Source organism: Pipistrellus kuhlii, unplaced genomic scaffold (genome assembly GCF_014108245.1).
Source record: "Pipistrellus kuhlii isolate mPipKuh1 unplaced genomic scaffold, mPipKuh1.p scaffold_m20_p_35, whole genome shotgun sequence".
Lineage (NCBI taxonomy): Eukaryota > Metazoa > Chordata > Mammalia > Chiroptera > Vespertilionidae > Pipistrellus > Pipistrellus kuhlii.
In genome coordinates, this window is record NW_023425535.1 from 4,844,328 (window position 1) to 4,864,273 (window position 19,946).

Consider the following 19,946-nt stretch of genomic DNA (forward strand, 5'->3'; position numbering starts at 1 on the left):
CCGAGCGTACGGGTGCCAGCAGCACCCGGGCTGCCCGTGCTCGGGTCAGGGGCTGAGGGGCCCCTTCGGCACTCCCCTCAGCCTCCCCCGCGTCAGAATCCCGCTCTCCCCTTTGCTCAGAAAATCCTTCCTGCAGCTTCCTGCCATGCCTCAGGCTTCACACAGCGGGAAGGCAGCGTCAGGCTCAGTGTGAGGAGCCTTTGGGAGAGGGAGCAGGCCATGCCCTATCTCTCACAGCTGCGCAAAGACACTCCATCCTGGTCTCCACTTCCTGGGGGGACGTGTGGCTGGGAGCGTGGCCTCCATGGGCACCTCGGCAGATCCAAGGCACCTTTCTTTCAAGGACACAGAGGCCTGGGGCAGGGAGCACTGGCTCAGTCCCTGACCAGGGACCAGGACTGCAGGCCCTGCCTCCTGTGAGGTTTCAGAGGTCCGTGTTAGAGGGGGGGCCTCACTGTCTCCTGGCTCAGCCTGCTTACCAGGAGCTAAGGCATGGTAGCACCTGGGCACTCACCTGTACATGCAGGCACTGCCCCCAATGTCTCCTCCCCCCCCTGCCCCGCACGCCTCCTCCCCTGCCCCATCCCGACTCCTCCTGCACTTCATAACCCTCCCGCTCTCTCCCTCTGCCCTGGCAGAGCCGCACCATTTACTTGGTCAGCGGGGGGGAGCATCATCAATCCTTAGTCCGGGAGGAGTCCAGGGCTCCGCTGGGACGGGGAAGCCCAGAGGCGGTCTGGAGGCTGTGTCCAGGCAGACGGGTGGCCGGCTCAGCCAGCTAGGGGTCACCCAGGAGGGCTCTGATTCAGGGGACTATCCAGCTATGGCGGGGACAGAGGAAGGCTGGATAAGAGTGCACACCAGGGACTGTGCTATTGGAAGTTCCTTCTCTGAAGCCTAATGTAGATCCCACCCAGGAACAGACTGCCTGGGCGGCCTGAGGGGGAGTCCCTTCAGAGCAAGGGCAGTCAGAGGTCGTCTGGGGAAGGAATGATGTCAGATCCAGTCACCACCCACTGCATTTTGGCCGGGCCGCACTTCACCCAGAGTGCAGCAAGGAAGACCGCCAGCCCAGCAAACCCCAAATGGGGTGCACCCCACAATGACAAAGTGGCTGGTGTGTCAGGCAGAGTGCTAAGCACATTATCTCCTATCCTATATAATCAAAGCCTAATATGCAAACCGACTCAATGGTGGAGTGACCAGTGAAACGACTGGTCACAATGATGTGCGCTGACCACCAGGGGGCTGAATGCTCAACACAGGAGCTGTCCCCAGCCTGCAGACCCCAGGCTAGCCAAGGCCCCTGATCACCCTGCTGGTCACCCCTTAGATCGTCCCTGATCGCCGGCCAGGCCGAGGGACCCTACCCGTGCATGAATTGTGTGCACCGGGCCTCTAGTAATCTATAAAATTCTCCCCCAAACCTGAGAAATAGGTGGTACTGTCTCCATTTCCAGCTGATTTGCTCATATGATGCAATAATAGTATTACCGCCTGGAATCTATAGCACGCTTACCCCATGTAGGCATTTACTAAGCGGAATCATATAAAATCACCTTCTGTATATGGAAAAGACAGTTGAGGATCAACACTTTCCATGTTTCTCATTTTGGCTGAACTAACGTGAGCCAGACAGGGTGGCCAGGCCCTGTCTTCCCACTGTGAAGCCACCCTCAGGAGGTGAGCAGGCTGCACGCGGTGCTGGTGGGCGCCCACACCAGGAAGGGTTCTGTCGTGGGTCCTGCTGAGCATGCTGGGCCCAGGGCGGGAGGGGAGCCTGGGAGGACAGGACCCCAGGTGCCCACTATGGGGCTGTCTTCACCTGGCAGGGGCTGCCCGCTGAGTGGAAGACGTGCTGTGTGAAGTTGACATGTCACCTCTAAGCAGCTGGGCTGACGCCCAGGGCTGCCGGTCACAGACTTGGGACAGGAGGAAAGCACCTGCCCAGCTCATCTTAAATGTGTCTCCCTCGGAGATGAACACACTTACATGTGCATCATCATGCAGATCATATTCTGTTTCACAGACGCGCCCTTTTGCCTTCACGTAATTTGTTTCTCCACGCCCGTTATGGGCTGGTGAAAGGTTATTTCTCGATCACGGTGCAAATCGCCGTCCCCGGAGACGGCTCTCGGGCCCTCGGGTGGCTTGTGTGGTGACCAGTGGGAAACTTGGGCTTCCTGACACCCAGGAGCACAGTGCACTCCTTTGCAGCGAGGCTGCAGGTCGCTGTGGACAGAAGCATGCAGCTGCCCGACGGACCCCGGGGACTGCAGGATGCCAGCAGCGGCCCCTCAGACTGGGCTGTCGGCAGGGAGTGCCAGGCAGCAGAGGGCAGGAAGGACACTGGATGCTCGGTGACCTTTGCGGGAAGAACTGGTGCCAGGGTGGGACTCGCTCGGAGATGGCTGTGCTGAGGATGAACCACGCACCTGTCGTGTGTGCGGTGCATGAAGCACTTCCGTGTCCAGACGGTGACAGTGACGGCGCTCTGTGAGCAGCTTCAGTGCCGTTAGTGTCCCAGCCCCGCAGCATGCCCCGGTCCTGCCGGTTCCAGAGGCCAGGGCCACTGTCGTCTACGGCTCCTAAGTGAGGCCGCAGAGCTCCTGGGGTTGAGCAGCTTGTTCGGTCACATGGCTGGTGAGGGTGGGACCCAGCAGCCTGTCCCCCTCTCAGGAGCCGCGGCCCCGGCAAGCACTATAGGTCCCGAAGACATTGATCCTGGAAGCAGCCGTGGGAGGGAGCAGGACAGAGAGGAGCTGCATCTGGCCTCATGCATCATGCCCTCGACTCTGCCCTGTGAGCGCCCTCCCCCAGGGCCTGGGGCCCTGCCTGCGGGACCAGGAGGACGGGCGGACCCAAACCGGTGCGGAGGCAGCTCTGGACATCAGCCGTCCAGGGACAGGCAGAGGAGCCTGTGGGAGTTGCTGTGAGGGCCTTCCCACCCCGTCCCCGTCCCCGTCCCTGGTCCCTGATTCCTGGGAAGGCTGTCCCAGGACACTTCCCCCTGCTCCCAGCGAACTGTGAGGTATCAGGGCTGGCTGCGGGTCCTGAGCTGTCCAGCCAGTTAGCTGGACTCGAACTCCCCACAACCCCCTGCAGCAGGCTGCCACCCTCAGGCTACAGCGCCCGCCTTCTGTCCCAGGGCCACCACGCTGTGTCGGGCTCCCGCATTCCACAGCCCTTCTTTCTCTGCCTACACAAGGACTGATGCTGGCTGACCCTAATGGCCTGGTACCTCCTCCTCAGCCTGATGGGGGGCCCGGGCCCAGCGGTGCCTGTTGCCCGGAGCCCCTTCTCACCCCGCAGAGCCTCCCCACTGCCCAGAGTAAAGCATGGCTTGTCTTCACTTACCACCGCTTTCAGAAGCACAAAAACATGGCTTTCTAAAAAGATAAGATGAAATAAAGGCACACAAGATAGAAGTTCCTCCCTCTTTTAGTTAGAGTAGATTGCACAGGGTAACCTGTCAGATTGCTAGCTGCTTGTACACACTTTTATCTCTCTGCTTGTCTTCCTGAGGACTGGACCCCCTCTGAGGCCCCAGGGGCCCTGTGCCCATGAGGCACCAGGAAGAGCGGGGCTCAGAACCAGGGGGGTTGCCTGAGTGCCCCCGTTTCTATTTGATTTCAATGACGACCATGTATTGTCACTCAGGTTTGCCCATTATATTATAAAAATACTGAGTTATAACAACAGTGGAAAAGTTACCTGTTAACAATCCTACCTAATAAAAGAGTAATATGCAAATTAACCATCACTCTACTCCACAGGCACACTCACAAGCCACGCCCACAAGCCAATCAGAGTGAGTATGCAAATAAACCCAACCAAGATGGCTACAGCCACAGAGAGCAGGAGGGAGGCATTTCCCCAGCAATGGAGGAAGCCAAGCTTTCCATCTGCTCTTGTTGGCCTAAGCCTCCCTCAAGGCTACAAAGTTTCAATTACAGAAGGTAAACAAATCCAAACAGAAATGGAAACAGCCATGGAGTGAGCAGGAGGCTTGGCTCCACTCCAGGCTACAAAGTTCAAATTGTAGAAGATAAATAAACCCCAGATACCAGGGCCTCCACTTGGGTCACCGGGGGCGTGTGGCCAGCCTGCAAACCACCACAGGCCCCTCACCCAGGCCGCCCCAAGCCCCAAGGGAACCCCCACCCTGATCTATGACACCCTTCAAGGCAAACCAGCTGGCCCCTACCCATGCACCAGGCCTCTATCCTATCTTATAAAAGAGTAAGATGCAGATTGACCATCACTCCAACACACAATATGGCTGCCCCATGTGTTCAACGATCCTGCCCCCATGTGGACACAAGGTGGCCAGCAGGGGAGGGCAGTTGGGAGGGACCAGGCCTGCAAGGGAGGGCAGTTGTGGGTGATCAGGAAAGTAGGGGAATACAGTTGGGGGCTGGGGCAGTGGGAACATGAGGAGTGCAGGCCCGTGCTGGCCCAGCAATTCCACCCAGGAAGGCCTGGGCTGGGCGGTGTGCTCCGGTCCCTAAGGATGACAAGGATCGAAAAGGCCTATCCAGCCCTGGCCGGTTTGGCTTAGTGGGATGAGCATCAGACTGAAGAGTCCCCAGGGTTCGATTCCGGTCAATGGCACATGCCTGGGTTTCGGACTCGATCTCCAGTAGGGGGCATGCAGGAGGCAGCCCATCAATGATTCTCTCATCACTGATGTTTCCATCTCCCTCTCCCTTTCTGAAATCAATCTAAAAATATATTTTTAAAAAGATCCACTCAAGGAGCTCATTGACTGTCTCCAGTTTGTTTATTCCAAGCTTCATTGAGCCTGGATTAGAGGAAGGCGCTGTGTGAAGGCCGACTGCCGCTGTCCCGGCAGAGTGGCTGGAGCGGAGGGGGGAGGAGGGCGGGGGCGACTGCCTGCAGCTGGTCACAGACCTCGCTGGGCGTCTCAGCGGACCATGCCTTCCTGAGAAGCAGGACTCATTACAGTGAGTTTTTTTCTCGCTGTTAGAGAGAGGCGGGCGCCTGGTGCACAGTGTGGGACGTATCACTGTCTGCCTGTGACTGGAGGTTTGTACTTCTCCTCCCCTTTCACGCTTGCACTCGCCCTTCTCTCTGGCAGCTGGCAGTTTCCTGTTTCTCAGTCTGGTCATGTTCGCTGGTTTGGTTTTTCTTCAGATCACATGTTTAGGAAGTCATACCACCTTGGTCTTTCTCATCTGACTTATCTCATTTAGCCCAATACTCTCTGGGGCCATCCATGCTGTCACAAATGGTAAGATTTCATTCATTTTTAATGCTGCATAATATTCCATTGTATTCGCATCTTTTAAAAATCCAGTTATCTATTGATCGATACCTAGGTTGCTTCCATATTTTAACTATCCTATATAATAATATATAAACCCTAATATTGACCACACAGCAGAATGACCGGTTGCTATGACACCCACTGACCACCAGGGGGGCAGACACTCAATGCAGGAGCTGCCCCCTGGTGGTCAGTGTGGCTCCCACGGGGAGGCTCACGGCTGGTGAGCTCAGTGGCGGTGGCTGGAGTCTCTCTGGCCTCCCGGGCAGGGCTAAGTTCCCCTCAGGGGATGTCTGCCTGGGGGGGAGCGGGCCTAAGCGGGCAGGCGGGCATCCCCCGGGGGCCTGGACTGTGAGAGTGCGCAGGCGGGCTGAGTGACCCCCCTCCCCCAGCACGGATGTCATGCACGGGGCTCTAGTTACCAATAATGCTGTAATGAACATGGGGCCAACTGTGTCTTAATAAGAAAATTTTAAAACTGTACCAAATTCTAAAGAAAAAAATCGGCAATAATTTCATTCCTTTAAGAAATGATTATTAACTTTTGTATCTATCTATTGCACATCCCCATATTACATAACATATGTATGTAGAGCATTAAATGCATGTGGTCACAGTAAGAGTTTGTCTTTTCTTTGAAAGTGATGGATCTCCATTCCTCCCTTTTATCCGTCCGGCCCCACAGCCGAGGAGGGAGCGGTGCTGTGGGAACGGAGGTTCCTCTCCCTGCACGGAGCCCCGCTCAGTGCGGCCGGACCTGGGGCGGTGCCAAGCTCTCATGTTGTCCCCTTTGTCTCCTCGTCAGCCCTCCGCGTCCTCCCAGCATGCCCCAGGGAGAGCCTGCTAGGGCAGCTCCCTCCTCCCTGATATCTGCGGCTCCGTTTGCACAGGGCTTGGCCCATTTATAACACCATTACCGGAGGAGGAGGCCTGTAACCAGGGCAACCGGAGGGATGCTTCTGCAGTTAGTACTCAGCCAGGCTTCTCTCCGGTTACTTGGACTCCGGTCTGTTCTCAGCTCCCTTCTCTCTGGCAACTGTAAGAACATGGACACCCAGAACCCCCCTCTCTCCTGTGCTGTGCCCCAGGGCCTCCCCAGCCGGTCCTGCTGACTGAACATTTCTCCAGCAGCACAGTCCTTCCCTCTTAATTATCACTGCCTAACACTTAGAGCCATGATATTTTCTCGTGTGTTTATAATCTCTAATAATAACTTTAATGCTGCTAATATTATATCTCATAACGATTTAACAGTTCTCTATAATTGGATAAGAGTATCACTTTTTGTTTGTACCATTATATTTAGTTCCCTGATGATCATCTTTGTGGATAATTCTTTGTCACTGATATGTAAAGTTCCTTCCCCATGGAAGTCTCCTAGGACTGAAATGGCCAAGACGTGTGCCCTGGCTGGGCTGCTCAGGGGGTATGGAATCATCTGGATATGCCAAGGTTTCATTTTCCATCCCAGCCAGGTCACATACAAGATTCAACCAATGAGTGCATAAGTAAGTGGAACAACAAACTGATCTATCTCTCTGCCCCTCCCCCTTCACGCGATGCGGGCAGTGCGAGCCCTCCGCAGGGGCAGGGCCCTGGGGTCTGCTTGTCTCCTTTCACTGTGCCATCCCTGGTCTATCACTTCCTAAACCGTGTGTATACGTGACACGGACAGCAGAGTGCTGACGGGGGCGGGGGTGGGGGTGGGGTGGAAGACAAATGATCAGCTGCCCAATTCTTAAGTGACAACGGGCAGGAGAGTCTTGCACTTCTCAGCTGAGCTTCTCTGAACTTTGCTGAGGGACAGCGCCCTGAGCCCCCGGGATTCTTCCAGGTCCACGCCTGCCAGCCTGCCCGGGGCAGATGCCCTGTGAGCTGCGGAGAGCGGCGCGGTATGCACATTGCTTCTATGTAAGAGTCATAGTCACTAGCTCCGGCCAAGTGCCCGCTCTGCGAGAGCGCGGGCACTGCTGGAAGCGGTCACACACTGCCCTGTGCAGCACGTGCTGCAGTGCGGGGTCAGGCTCACCTTTACGGAGGGTGAGTTCACATCGTCATCTCTGTTTGTAAACGGAACAGGAGACGATGGCCGCTCTCAGGGAGCTGCCGGGCCCTCGGCGCTCCCCCGGAGGAAGCAGACACGGCGGGCAGACTGCTTCCAGGGGACATTTCTAGAGGAAAAGCATGCGCAGACTCTGTATGAGGAGAGGTGGAATGCTGGGGGAGCAGAAGCAGAGTGGCTGTTTAGAGGACCAGGAGGAGGAGGAAGGGCGTTCTGAGTGAGCTCGGCAGGCCAGGCCCTGGGAATGCTGGAAGCCATGGTCAGACCGTAGGCGCTGGAGTCACGTGAGGGCTGTGCTCGCACTTTCCCTGGGGCTAAGGGAGCCTTCCCAAAGGGGAGCCTGAGAAACACTGTTTCTGAGTGTCCAGCGCCTGCTGTGGGAAGGAGGACTGTGTCGGGATGAAGCGGACTGTGCTGTGGTCAGAGACTTCAGTCAACCCGAGCTAATTTGTGGTTCACGCACAGTCCATGGCTTCAGCAGACTCAGTGCTGTCCTTGACGTGCCGCCCCTGGAAGCGTGTGGGAATGAGGCCACACCTGCGCTCTGACAGATGGAAAGCTCAAAAGCAGCTCTTCCATTCGGAGCGCACACAGTCTGTGTGGCCCTTCCTCTGCTCTCTGCGCCCCGAGGCACAGCCAGAAGCAGCTGGTGCCTGATCCGAGTCCCTGCCTGGAGAAGAGACCGCTGAGAGGTGGCCCAGCCTTCCCAAATGGAGGTTAGAAACCTAAGGGGACTACTGATATTGAACAGTAACGGCCTGCGTAGAGGACGCGGTGTGGAAACAGTCATAACCAGGATATCAGCTACAAGGCACTCCCGGGACCTCCCGGGGAGTGGTGGCTGCACCTGGAGGCAGCAGCAGCCACGGCTCAGGTTCAGGACCCATTTCAGAGCTGGGAGAGCCTGGAGCAGTGGCTGTATGTGGGAGGTGAAGACAAGGATAACTGTCAGCTTTGGCGTAAGTGCCTGGGTGAATGGTGATGAGGCAGAAAATGAAAGATTATTGCATGATGTGTATTTATAGAGTCTAGGGTCAAAGGTTATATTTTATAGATTTTTTATTCTAAGTTGTCTGTTTGGTATTCAAATGGAGATTCACCTTGAAATCAGGAGCCCAGGAAGGAAGCTGATCTAGGAATATAAATTTGGAAAAGATGATAACACTGGTGAATTTAAAACTCACAAGAACCTGCCATTAATACTATTATCTTCCTCATTTTAAAGAAGCAGAATTTAGGCTATAAAGCTTGCTCAAGGTCACAATTATCATGTCATTGAGATAGGGTTCAAATTCAAGTCTGTCCACCATTTTGCCAAAGATAATGATTGCTCTAGTGTGATTAACATAACATCAGCTTTTCGTTCCCTTTCATAGCTCTCACCCTCTTTTCTCATAAGTGCTTTCACTAGTGGAGAGGATATAGATATCCCTACCATCAATCTGCAGGTGATGACTGAGACATAGGATATTCAAATGAACTGACTAAGGTAGTATGATATTTCTCAGGCAACCTTATTCTTGATTTGCAAGTTTTTCCACCTTACCACATTATCCCACACTGCATGCCTCAATAAAAGGAACTGCATAGATGTTTCCCTCCATTTCACTCACTCTGTTCAGGTACAAATGTTGTTCCTGAGGGTTTGCTCTGAGCCCAGAGCTTTGGAGGACAGCACAAGGCAGGGACTCTCAGCTGCCACCCTCATTTTTTACTTTTCTATTATATTTTATTTTTTTAAATATGTATTTTTATTGATTTCAGAGAAGAAGGGGGAGGAGAGAGAGAGAGAGAGAGAGAGAGAGAGAGAGAGAGAGAGAGAGAGAGATCAAGCATGAGAGAGAATCATTGATCGGCTGCCTTCTGCAGGCCCCCTACTGGGGGTAGAGCCTGCAGCCCCGGCATGCGCCCTTGACTGGAATCGAACCCGGGACCTTTCAGTCTACAGGGCAATGCTCTACCCACTGAGCAAACCAGCTAGGGCTCAGCTGCCACTTTAGAGGCATAGTCAAGATGGCCAGCTGCTCCTCACTCCTCAGCCTCATTTCTGGCACAGCCACAGGTCACCAGTGGCAGAGCCCTCTGCATCTCTCACAGCAGTGACGTGATAGTTCAGTCTTTACTGCTGTGAAACAACGAAGCTTCACTTGCATTCCCTTCACATTTGAGTTACATGTGTGGCTTAAAGAAGAATCACTGGTACTGGAAGCAAATGTCATTTACCTTCTAGCTATGGGCTATGAGAGGGGAAATTAGAGATGGGAAGAACCGTTTCTTCCTCTCCTCTGTCTCCATAGCCAGCTCCGGGCATCACTACCCCAGGTAATGCTTTCTCAACTCTACCTCTTGGTTCCTTTTCCCAGTCCCACTCCTAAGATATATCTCCTAGTCACTCTTACGGGTAGATTTTTAAGTCCTTTATGGTCACTGCTGCAGTACATTTCAGGCAGTATTGGTTGTTTGGCTCCGGTGCTGGGGGAAGAAGGCCCCTTGTCTTCTATGCAGTTGGAGGGATCTCTCCAGCGGAGGCCAGAAGCCGGTGCCGTTCCCACACTGCGCCAGCGGAGTGAGGACTCGCTGCCAGAGGTCCATGGGACTGCGGGGGGACGGAGATCGCCGACCTCAGGAATGTGTCTGGGTTCTGCACCTCATCAACAGCCTCCGAATCTAGATGAGATGGAAATGAACAGCCTTGGACATCCTTTCTTCTTTCCTTCCTTCCCTCTTTCCTTCCCTCCTTCCTTCCTTTCTGAAGTCAGGAATGCTTATGTAGGCCCAACTATGTGCAGAGGTAAGACTGTAGGGGCAAGTCCCATGGTCTTGGATTTAGAAGGTTTGAGTTTACTGCCTCCCTAAAATATTAGGTGGACACTCAAGTCTGAGCCTCAGTTTCTCCACTGGCAAAGTTGAGGATAATAATTCCCGTCTGCTTTACTCACAAAGAGTTGGTGGCAGTCAGAGGAGAGGCAGGCGTGGCACTGCTTTGGGAGGAAGGCCAAGTCCACCTCCTACACGGGAGGCATTCCTTTGGTGCGGTGAGCGCAGAGAGCAGCGAGTCAGCCAGCCTCTAAGGAGCACGAGGAGACATGCACAGGAGGCCTACTGGTGCATAACAAGCCCTCCACAAAGTAGCGGCTTCAGACAGAGACGTTGTATTACAGTTTGTAGACTCTGAGGTCAGGACCTCAGGCAGGGCATGGCTAGGTGTCCTTTGCTTCTTGTGACGTCACTGACTTGCACTCAGTGGCAGAGGGCGGTTCTGTGAGTTCAGAGAGCTTTCTTGGTGTTCGGAGCATGCTGGGGTGATGGATAGAGCCCTGAGCCCACCTGGGCGCTCTGCCAGGCACTCATGTGGCCTGGTCAGCGTGGTGCCTCTGGGCTGTCGGACACAGTACAGCAGCAGCTGCCACAAGACAGCCCAGGGGACACGGCCTGAGGAATCGCAGAGCTGTTCTCCCCATAACTTATACATTCCCAGGGAAGACTGTCAGAATTCCAGGGGAAGGAGAGCGTGAGGCTCTGCATGTGGCTGGGGTGTGGCAAGGCCACATTCCAGAACATCTGAGACAGATGATGTTCCAGCCCTTGGCTGATCCGGTCTGCGGCCTTCTTCCTTCGAGACGGATCCGCACCCTCCCAATGAGAACGGTCCTCTCGCCTTCCCTCACGGACCCGAGACTCACTCAGGTGGCATCACAGCCAGTCCGGAATCTCATCATCCAATCAGGTCGAGGTGAGAATAGAGCTCTTTGGGTGCTGATTCTGGAATTCAGCTCTCCAAGTGTAGCTCTCAATCTGCAGACCTCAGTGTAAAACAATGGCCCGAATAGACACCTCTCCAAAGGGGACATGCAGATGCCAGGAGACATGAAAAATGCTCAAAGTCACTCATCAACCGAGAGATGCAAATTAAAATGACAATGAGGTATCACCTCACACCTGTCTGAATGGCTCCCATCAACAGATCAACAAGTGCTGGCGAGGATGTGGAGAAAAGGGAACCCTCATACACTGCTGGTGGGAACACAGACTGGTGCAGCCACTGTGGAAAATAGTATGGAGTTTCCTAAAAAATTAAATATGGGACTGCCATTTGACCCAGTAATCCTACTTCTGGGAATATATCCTAAAAACCCCCTTTGAGACTGGCTTATTTCACTCAGCACGATACTCTCCAGGTCCCCCCCCCCCCCAACCTGGAGAGTATTGTGCTGAGTGAAATAAGCCAGTCAGAGAAAGACAAGTATCACATGATCTCACTCACATGTGGAATCTAATGAAGAAAATACACTGACAAACAAGATAATACAGAAACAGAAGCATGGAAGAAGCTGAGGAGCTCAGAGGGAAGGGAGAGGGTGTGGTGGGACTGATATGCATATATGCACAGCTCATGGGGGGAATATGCACAGGCAGTGATGTGGTGAGGGCCTGGCTGGAGTGCGTGTGGGTGGAGGGGATCAATGGGGTGAAAAGCGAGGACATCTGCAATACTTCCAACAATAAGGTAAGTGTTACAGAAAGGAGGAGCGTCTCAATGGGAAACAAAAGACAGGCTGCTGACCTCCATGTTTAATACAGTGTGGGGCTCTGCCAGGGTAACAGTCGTACCAGCAGCGCCATGGTGAGAGGTGCCAGGAGGCAACTGACGCTGGGCCATGGTGAGGCGGAGAGCCATTCCGCCTTAGGAGCATCTCCGTAAGAGCCGGAACTTTCCTGGGCGGCTCTGCCCTGGCCTGCCCCGAGCCCGGCCCTGCCCTGGCCCTGCCCCTGGCCCGCCCCGAGCCCGGCCCTGCCCCTGGCCCGCTCCGAGCCCCCCTGCCCCTGGCCTGCTCCGAGCCCCGCCCTGCCCCTGGCCCTGCCCCGAGCCCGGCCCTGCCCCTGGCCCGCTCCGAGCCCCCCTGCCCCTGGCTCGCTCCGAGCCCCGCCCTGCCCCTGGCCCTGCCCCGAGCCCGGCCCTGCCCCTGGCCCGCTCCGAGCCCTCCCGGTGTGCCTGCAGAGCCATCCTCAGGGCCCTATGGCACACTCCCACCGCGGAGCAGCTCCATGGTTTCCCGCTCAGGACCTAAAGGGTGCCTCTCGGTTCTGCATTTTTCCTGCCCATGTCACCTGAGCTGGCTGTGCTCCTTCACTTCAGCTCTTCTTCAAAGCGGTGGGCTTCTTATGAGGTTATTGTTCATTACAAAGCTGACTGCAGTGCAGGCTTCGTGGGACAGGCAGTCCTCCGCATGGAGCCTATCAGCTCTGCTGGGACCAGAGGGCCGGGCCCCGGGGCTTGGGCGTGGGGTGGGGGTGGGGGTAGGGTGGGGTGGGGGTAAGGATGGGGTGGGATGGGGTGGGTGGGGTAGGGGTGGGGGTTAGGGTGAGGGTGGGAGACAGTGCCTGCAGCTCACTGTGGCGTCTCTGCTTGTTTCCTGGGTTTACATTTCTGAGTCGCCTGTAATATTTGTTCTTTGCATCAGTAAACTTGATTATTTTGGAATATTCTGCTAGAAGAGATTGCAGATAGTTTTACTGTTGAATTCAACAAATCATGCCCTCTATCTGTTTTCTTCAAATTGTAAAACAAGAGTCCTGTTCAGTCTAGTCCTCTCTCACCTCATCGCTGCTTCCAGTCCCACAGCGACCATGACGAGGAGACGGCACCTCCATGTTCTGGTGCTTTCTGAGCGGGACCCGCCGGTGCCAGGCAGGTTTTCTGACCGTGTTTCTGCTGGTGACAGTGTTGCTAAGTTTCTGTCAGTAATGACAGGCGTGACCGTTCCTCTGGCTTCTGACCGGTCACGGCCTGTCTCCCTGAGGCCCACTTTGCTCCCACTGAGTTTCTTTAAGGTCCTTCTGGTTCCTCCTGCGACATGGCCCAGAGCCCATTCCCCAGGCTTCCTGTGCTCACACCCTCTCCTCCAGGTGCCACACGCTCTTCAAGCTTCTGTCACTGCCTGGCACATGCCCCGCCTTGCTGTCGGAAACACATTTTCTAGATCTTAAGTATCCTGCATGTCCGAAGTTCGGTCAGGGCTTGGCCTGGTGATTCTTTTAATGAACCGAGGTCACTCCATGGTTCTCACTGGCTGACGGGCCGGCCCAGCGATTCATTGGCCACGGCGGAGGGCTGGTCCTCGGGGACAACACCGGTGTTGTCTCAGGGCTGTTGTTTCTCCAGGGCGCTGGCTTCTCCTGGTTTCAATGGAGGTGATTCTGGCTCCTACGGGATACTGTCACACCTGGATATGTTTTTGGTCATCCTAATAGGAGAGAGGATGCTTCAGGCATCTAAAGGGTAGAGGTAAGGATGCTATTAAGCATAGGACAGCCTCCACGACAAAGGATGTTGTGGCCCAAAATGCCACTCTCATCCGTCCATCACACGTCTGCGGGGCCAAGGCTGAGAGCCCTTCCCACGGCCAGTCTCCGGTCAGACAGCCTCCGTGGCCTTGACCGACTGGCCGGACGGGCAGCACCGGCTCAGAGCAGCCTTCCGAGAGAGCCCTCCGGAGCAGCGTGGCGGGGAGCACCGGCGCCGTGGGGAGTACAGGCAGGGCCTGGGGGTCTGGCGACCTCCGTCCCTGCACAGGGGGGCACATGCGATGGGGCGAGCCACGTCTGTCCCTCTGGCCACGGGGAAAGTGGGGCTTACTGAAAACATGGCAGAAAACGATTTTTAAAAGTGATAGATTAAATCTGAAAGGATAGGGTTTTGAAAAGCTCAGTTGAAGGGTAGAATATTCTAGATGGAGGAAGAATAGAAATAGAGATGCCTGCTACTTGGCTACAGGAAAGTGTGGCCTTTGGGCCAAAGCAGCTGCCGCTCAGTTTGTGAGTAAAGCACATCGGAGCCCACCCCTCACTGAGCGGCTGACAGAGGGCAGTGGCTCCGGGCCTTGCTGTTTGCTGCCTCGCTCTTTATGGAAAGTTTCCTGGCCCTTCGACTGCGTCACTAACTTATTGGTTTATCCAACAAGTACTTGTTGAGTGCATGCTGCACACCAGATGTTGCACCAGATGCTGAATGTGCTAGCTGAGCAAAACCAAGCAAACAGACAGCACTTCTGTCCTAGGGCGGGGTGGGGACTGCGTATGTGCAGACTGATCCAGGCTGTGTCCCTGCCGGTGACCCTGCCTGCGGGAAGAACGAAGCCCGGGCGAGAAGGACAGAGACGGGCATTACCGGGGCGAGGGGTGGGGGGGGTGCCCACTGTGGACCTGCTCCAGGCACTTGGCTGCAACTTGCCGTTCATTCAGAGACAAAACCGGTGCCGGGGCCGTAGAGATGAGAGGCCAGCGTGGCCGCTGTGAGCTGGGTGCAGTGCGTCTCAGTGAGAGCAGCGGCTGGTCTGATTGCAGAGGCACCGCGTGCTGCCGGCCAGGCAGGGGTGCCATGGGGCTCCCGGAGCGTGACGGCAGGCGGTGCGCACGGACCTCGGCCAGTCAGCGTCCTCATTCTCGCTGTTGCCCAAGCATCACAGTTGGGTCACATGACAGGAACAGGTTAGCGCCTTCCTGACTCCGCAGTACAGGGCTCACTCTCAATGTGTGTGCGAGCGCGTGCCTGTGCATGTGTGTGTGAGTGTGTGAAACACGGCAGGTGTATGTGGAGGCAGTTGTCTGCGGTAAATTGGCTCATGTTGGGTGGTGTGTGGTCCGCTCTGACACGTGTGCACAGGAGGTGGTCCCAGAACCCTCTCCAGGGCACCTGCCCTCCTCCCGTAGCTGCCCTCCTCTTCACCTAGCCTTCTCCCACTCCCGCCTCCGGCCACCCACCTGCTCTCAGGACCTGTGGTTCTGCTCTTTCCAGAGCCATGTCAGGATGTCCCATGTCAGTAGCGTGCTGCTTGTCGTTGCCGAGTGGTGTTCCATTGACTACACAATCCACGCGTGTCTGTCCTTGTGCGGATCACCATGGGGAGCCTTCCATCCTGAGTACCCACACCGCCCTGTGTGGGCACGCCAGCTCCCGAGGCGGCATGCTGGCAGCGTGGCCAGTGTGTGCGTGGCTGGACAGGAAGCTGTGGCTGTCTCCTGTGAGACCGCCCAGCCCTCCCCCAACTTGGTGACGTCGGTGTGACTCTAGCCCCTCTAGGGAGTGGCTGTGGGGCCTCAGTTTGCACTTGCCCGGTGACTCACCGTTCTGAACGTAAACATTTTCACTTGCTTACTATCCCCTCATATACCCTCTTTAGGAAAACGCCTTTCTCCATTTGTAAGAGCCAGGGTGTGTGTCTTCGGTAACTGAATGACAAGCTTTATGCCCGGATGCAGCCTACATGTCTCCGTGGGCGCCTGTGTCTGAGGCTGCCCCCAGGGCCCGGCCCCTTCTGAGGCCTCTCCGCCAGGCCCATGGGAGGGCAGAGTGAGCCTCCGGAGGACGCCAAGGACCACACTGTGGTGCTGGCCCTCGCTTGGCTTGTAAGAATTTGGTGAAATTTAAGTTTTTTTAATTCATTTTTCTCTTCTTACCCTTTCTCATAACCGCCACTCTTTTGCCCCTTGCTCTGCCAGAAACGCACCATTTCTGTGCCCTCTCCCTGCGGCCTCCCTCTCCTCCCGGCCTCCCTCTCCCCCCTGCCTCCCTCTCCCTATGGCCTCCCTCTCCCCCTGGCCTCCCTCTCCCCATGGCCTCCCTCTCCCCCCGGCCTCCCTCTCCCCATGGCCTCCCTCTCCCCATGGCCTCCCTCTCCCCCTGGCCTCCCTCTCCCTGCGGCCTCCCTCTCCCCCCGGCCTCCCTCTCCCCCCGGCCTCCCTCTCCCTGCGGCCTCCCTCTCCCTATGGCCTCCCTCTCCCCGAGGCCTCCCTCTCCCCCCGGCCTCCCTCTCCTTATGGCCTCCCTCTCCTTATGGCCTCCCTCTCCCTGTGGCCTCCCTCTCCCCGTGGCCTCCCTCTCCCTGCGGGGCTCCCTGCTTCCTGGCTGTCCCCTCTGTGCCGTTACAGGACAGGACTCAGTGCAGTGGTTGTAGAGGGATGGGGGGAGGAGGAGGGAGGTTGGTATACAAGGTGAGAGACAGACTTGGGTGGCAGACACGCAATATACTGTGTACAGATGGCATGTGTGGAATTGTGCACCTGAGACCTGTGTGACTGTGTTAACTGGGGTCCCCCAATGAATGTCATAAAAGGAAAAATAAAAAGACTGTCTGTCTCTCTCTGTGAGCCAGTGATCCGGGCGCCTGGCTCAGGTGGCAGAGGCGGGGTTCAGCCATGCAGGGGCTCCCTCGGGCTGCCTGCTGGCCAGGCCCCCCCACCCCGCCTTGTCTTCACCAGCTTCTGCAGGAGCCGCCTGTGGCTGCTCAGGCTCTGCCCAGAGGGTGACACTAGGGCTTGCCTGCCTGTGGGGAGGCTGCCCTTTCCAGCAGCACTCACGGCCCCTGCAGGGACCCCGAGCTCAGCCCCTCAGAGCAGCTCCCCTCCCCACAGCCCGATGGAGCCTCCAGGCCCCGCGTGCGGGCCCAGGGACCTGGTGAGCAGGCCTGGTGCCACTCCCCAGGCCCACCGCTCCCGCCTCTGAGCTGGAATGGGAACATGATCCAGGTGAGCCCTGCCCTCCAGCCCTGGCCGCAGACCTGGCTGATCTGTCCCAGATGCCCGCCGAGTCTGCGATGGTGGTGCCGCCCTGTGCGGTTGGATACTGGCAACCAGTGCACACTCCCTCCCAGCAGGTTCGGGACGTGGGCCCCCCAAGGCTGTGGTCCCTGACGCACAGGGAAGAACGGGCTGAGGAACAAGCTGGGGACTGGCCGGTGGAGGCTGCTGCTGCGGGGAATGGGCTCGCCTGGCTGTGGCTCTGAAACCTCACTCCTGTCCCCGGCGCCCTGGCAGGCCGAGCCCGCCCGCTCCCTCGGCGTGAGTGACGGACGGGCCGTGGTCTGGTCTGGTGGTGTGCTCAGACTAGAGGAGGGTAAGCACCCTCTGGGGCTGGCTGCCGCTGGGTCCCACTTAGACCGGAGAGGGATGGGCACCCTCTGGGGCTGGCTGCCACTGGGTCCTGGGCCTCTGGTCACAGTGGGTCTCGCAGCCCCAGCGGGTGGTTGCCTCATGCTCCCTTTCCCTCGAGGCAGGCGTTGGAGGTCACCTGTAACTAGGTGGCACCCACAGTCCTGTCGCAGGTGGGGCAACAGTCTGTGCAATAAGGACAAGGCCGCAAAGTCCCAAACACACAGCTCTCAGCTCAGCCGCTAACGGGGAGCACCCTGTGGACTCAGAATGTATCTGCTGAGGGCCAGCAGGGTGTGTTCTCCGACCAGCTGGTCCCGGGACCCGGCAGAATCAGACTTCGAAGCCCCTGCCCGCCCCACGCTGGCTGTGGCCCGTCCATGCCCACGCCCTGGGGCCAGCACCCGGCGGGCCTCATGCGGCCGGCCTCGCTCTAACGGCAGGAAATCAGCTTTTCACCGGCTGAGCTTGGCAGGTCAGCATCCTGAGAGGCGCCTGTGCAGTGCGTTCACTCGCCCCACCCCCCAATCCCGCGGTGACATCCAGGAGGAGGGGCGGGCGGCACAGACAAAGCAGTGCTGGCCCCGGAGGCGTGGTCCCCTCAGCAGGCCCATCGGCCTCCGGCTTCTGCGGATCCACACTTTCCCGGCGTCTCCGCCCTGAGAGCCAGGCCCGTTGGCTGGCTGGGACGTGGGAACTCATGTAAAGACTTGATTTTGAAGCATGCCACCCTGTCTGTCCCTGTTGGGCCTCCTTTGTTGTGCTGAGTTCGCCTCCCTGGTGGTGAGATTTGGGAAGAGCTTTGTGGAAGTCGGTTCAGGCCGCCTGGGTCCTGGCTCTGGGCTGACTGAGGGAATATCCAGTCCTGCCAGGAAGGGCCCTGATGCTGGAACATGTGCCTTTGATGGGTATGAAGGCAGAATTTTGGATTCATTTTGAAGTATTTTTTTCTCTTTCTTTCTTTGTTCAGGTACAAATGTCTGAAGGCCAGGGAGGGAAAAATCTGTATTAAAAAACAAACAAACACCCAAAATAATAAAAAATAAATGTTAAGCCTTAAATATTTTCAGACAAACAAACAATCAAACAAACAAAGACTGACAGCAGCTTGAGGATTGCTTTTCTCTCGTGAAGTTCCATGTGGGGTCACCACATGTGGTAGTGCTTCCGCTCCTTCCCCGACAAATCTGCTGCTCCCCCGACCGCCGGGCACCGGCCACTGCCGGCTCCACACCCTTAGGCTGTCAGCCTGACTCTGGGCAGAGCCATGGGCTGTGGGCACCGTGGTCCATGGGCACCATGTGCACCGAGGGCCACAGGTACCTTGGGCACTATGGGGAGTGGGCACTGTGGGCAATGGTTCACAGTGCCCAGTGCCCATGGTGCCCAGTGCCCATTGTGCCCATTGCCCACAGTGCCCACTCCCCATAGTGGGCAATGGGCACAATGGGCACTGGGCACCATGGGCACTGGGCACTGTGAACCATGGGCACTGTGGGCTATGGGCACCATGGGCAGTGGGCACTGTGGGCATCGTGTGCCATGGGCACCATGGTTAGTGGGTACCGTGGGCACCATGGGCCGTGGGCACCATGGGCAGTGGGCACCGTGGGCCGTGGGCACTGGACACTGTGGGCTGTGGGCACTGGACACTCTGGGCACTAGGCACCATGGGCTGTGGGCACTGGGCACCATGGGCCATGGGCACTGTGCGCACTGGGCACCCTGGGCCATGGACATTGGGCATCGTGTGCCATGGGCACCATGGGCAGTGGGCACCGTGGGCCGTGGGCACCATGGGCAGTGGGCACCATGGGCCGTGGGCACCGTGGGCCATGGGCACCGTGGGCCGTGGGCACCATGGGCACTGGACACTGTGGGCCATGGGCACCATGGGCAGTGGGCACCATGGGCTTTGGGCACCATGGGCACTGGGCACTGTGGGCCATGGGCACCATGGGCAGAGGGCACCGTGGGCCGTGGGTAACATGGGCAGTGGGCACCGTGGGCCGTGGGCACTGGGCATCCTGGCTGTGGGCACTGAGCACTGTGGGCCATGCACTCCGGGGGAACGGCCTGCACACATGGCCTGTGTGTGTGTGTGCTCTCCGGGGGAACGGCCTGTGTGTGTGTGTGCTCTCCGGGGGAACGGCCTGTGTGTGTGTGTGCACTCCGGGGGAACGGCCTGTGTGTGTGTGTGTGTGCTCTCCGGGGGAACGGCCTGTGTGTGTGTGTGTGTGTGTGCTCTCCGGGGGAACGGCCTGTGTGTGTGTGTGCTCTCCGGGGGAACGGTCTGTGTGTGTGTGTGCTCTCCGGGGGAATGGCCTGTGTGTGTGTGTGCTCTCCGGGGGAATGGCCTGTGTGTGTGTGTGTGCTCTCCGGGGGAACGGCCTGTGTGTGTGTGTGTGTGCTCTCCGGGGGAACGGCCTGTGTATGTGTGTGCTCTCCGGGGGAACGGTCTGTGTGTGTGTGTGTGTGTGTGCTCTCCGGGGGACGGCCTGTGTGTGTGTGTACTCTCCGGGGGAACGGCCTGTGTGTGTGTGTGTGTGTGCTCTCCGGGGGAACGGCCTGTGTGTGTGCTCTCCGGGGGAACGGCCTGTGTGTGTGCTCTCCAGGGGAACGGCCTGTGTGTGTGTGTGTGTGTGTGCTCTCCGGGGGAACGGCCTG

General features: G+C 57.2%; 1 protein-coding gene across 2 annotated transcripts in view; it reads left to right on the forward strand.

Annotated features, from left to right (window-relative positions):
• The window catches only part of GRID1 (glutamate ionotropic receptor delta type subunit 1), a 460,835-nt gene that overhangs the window by 355,941 nt on the left and 84,948 nt on the right, over positions 1-19,946 (forward strand). The window lies entirely within an intron of this gene.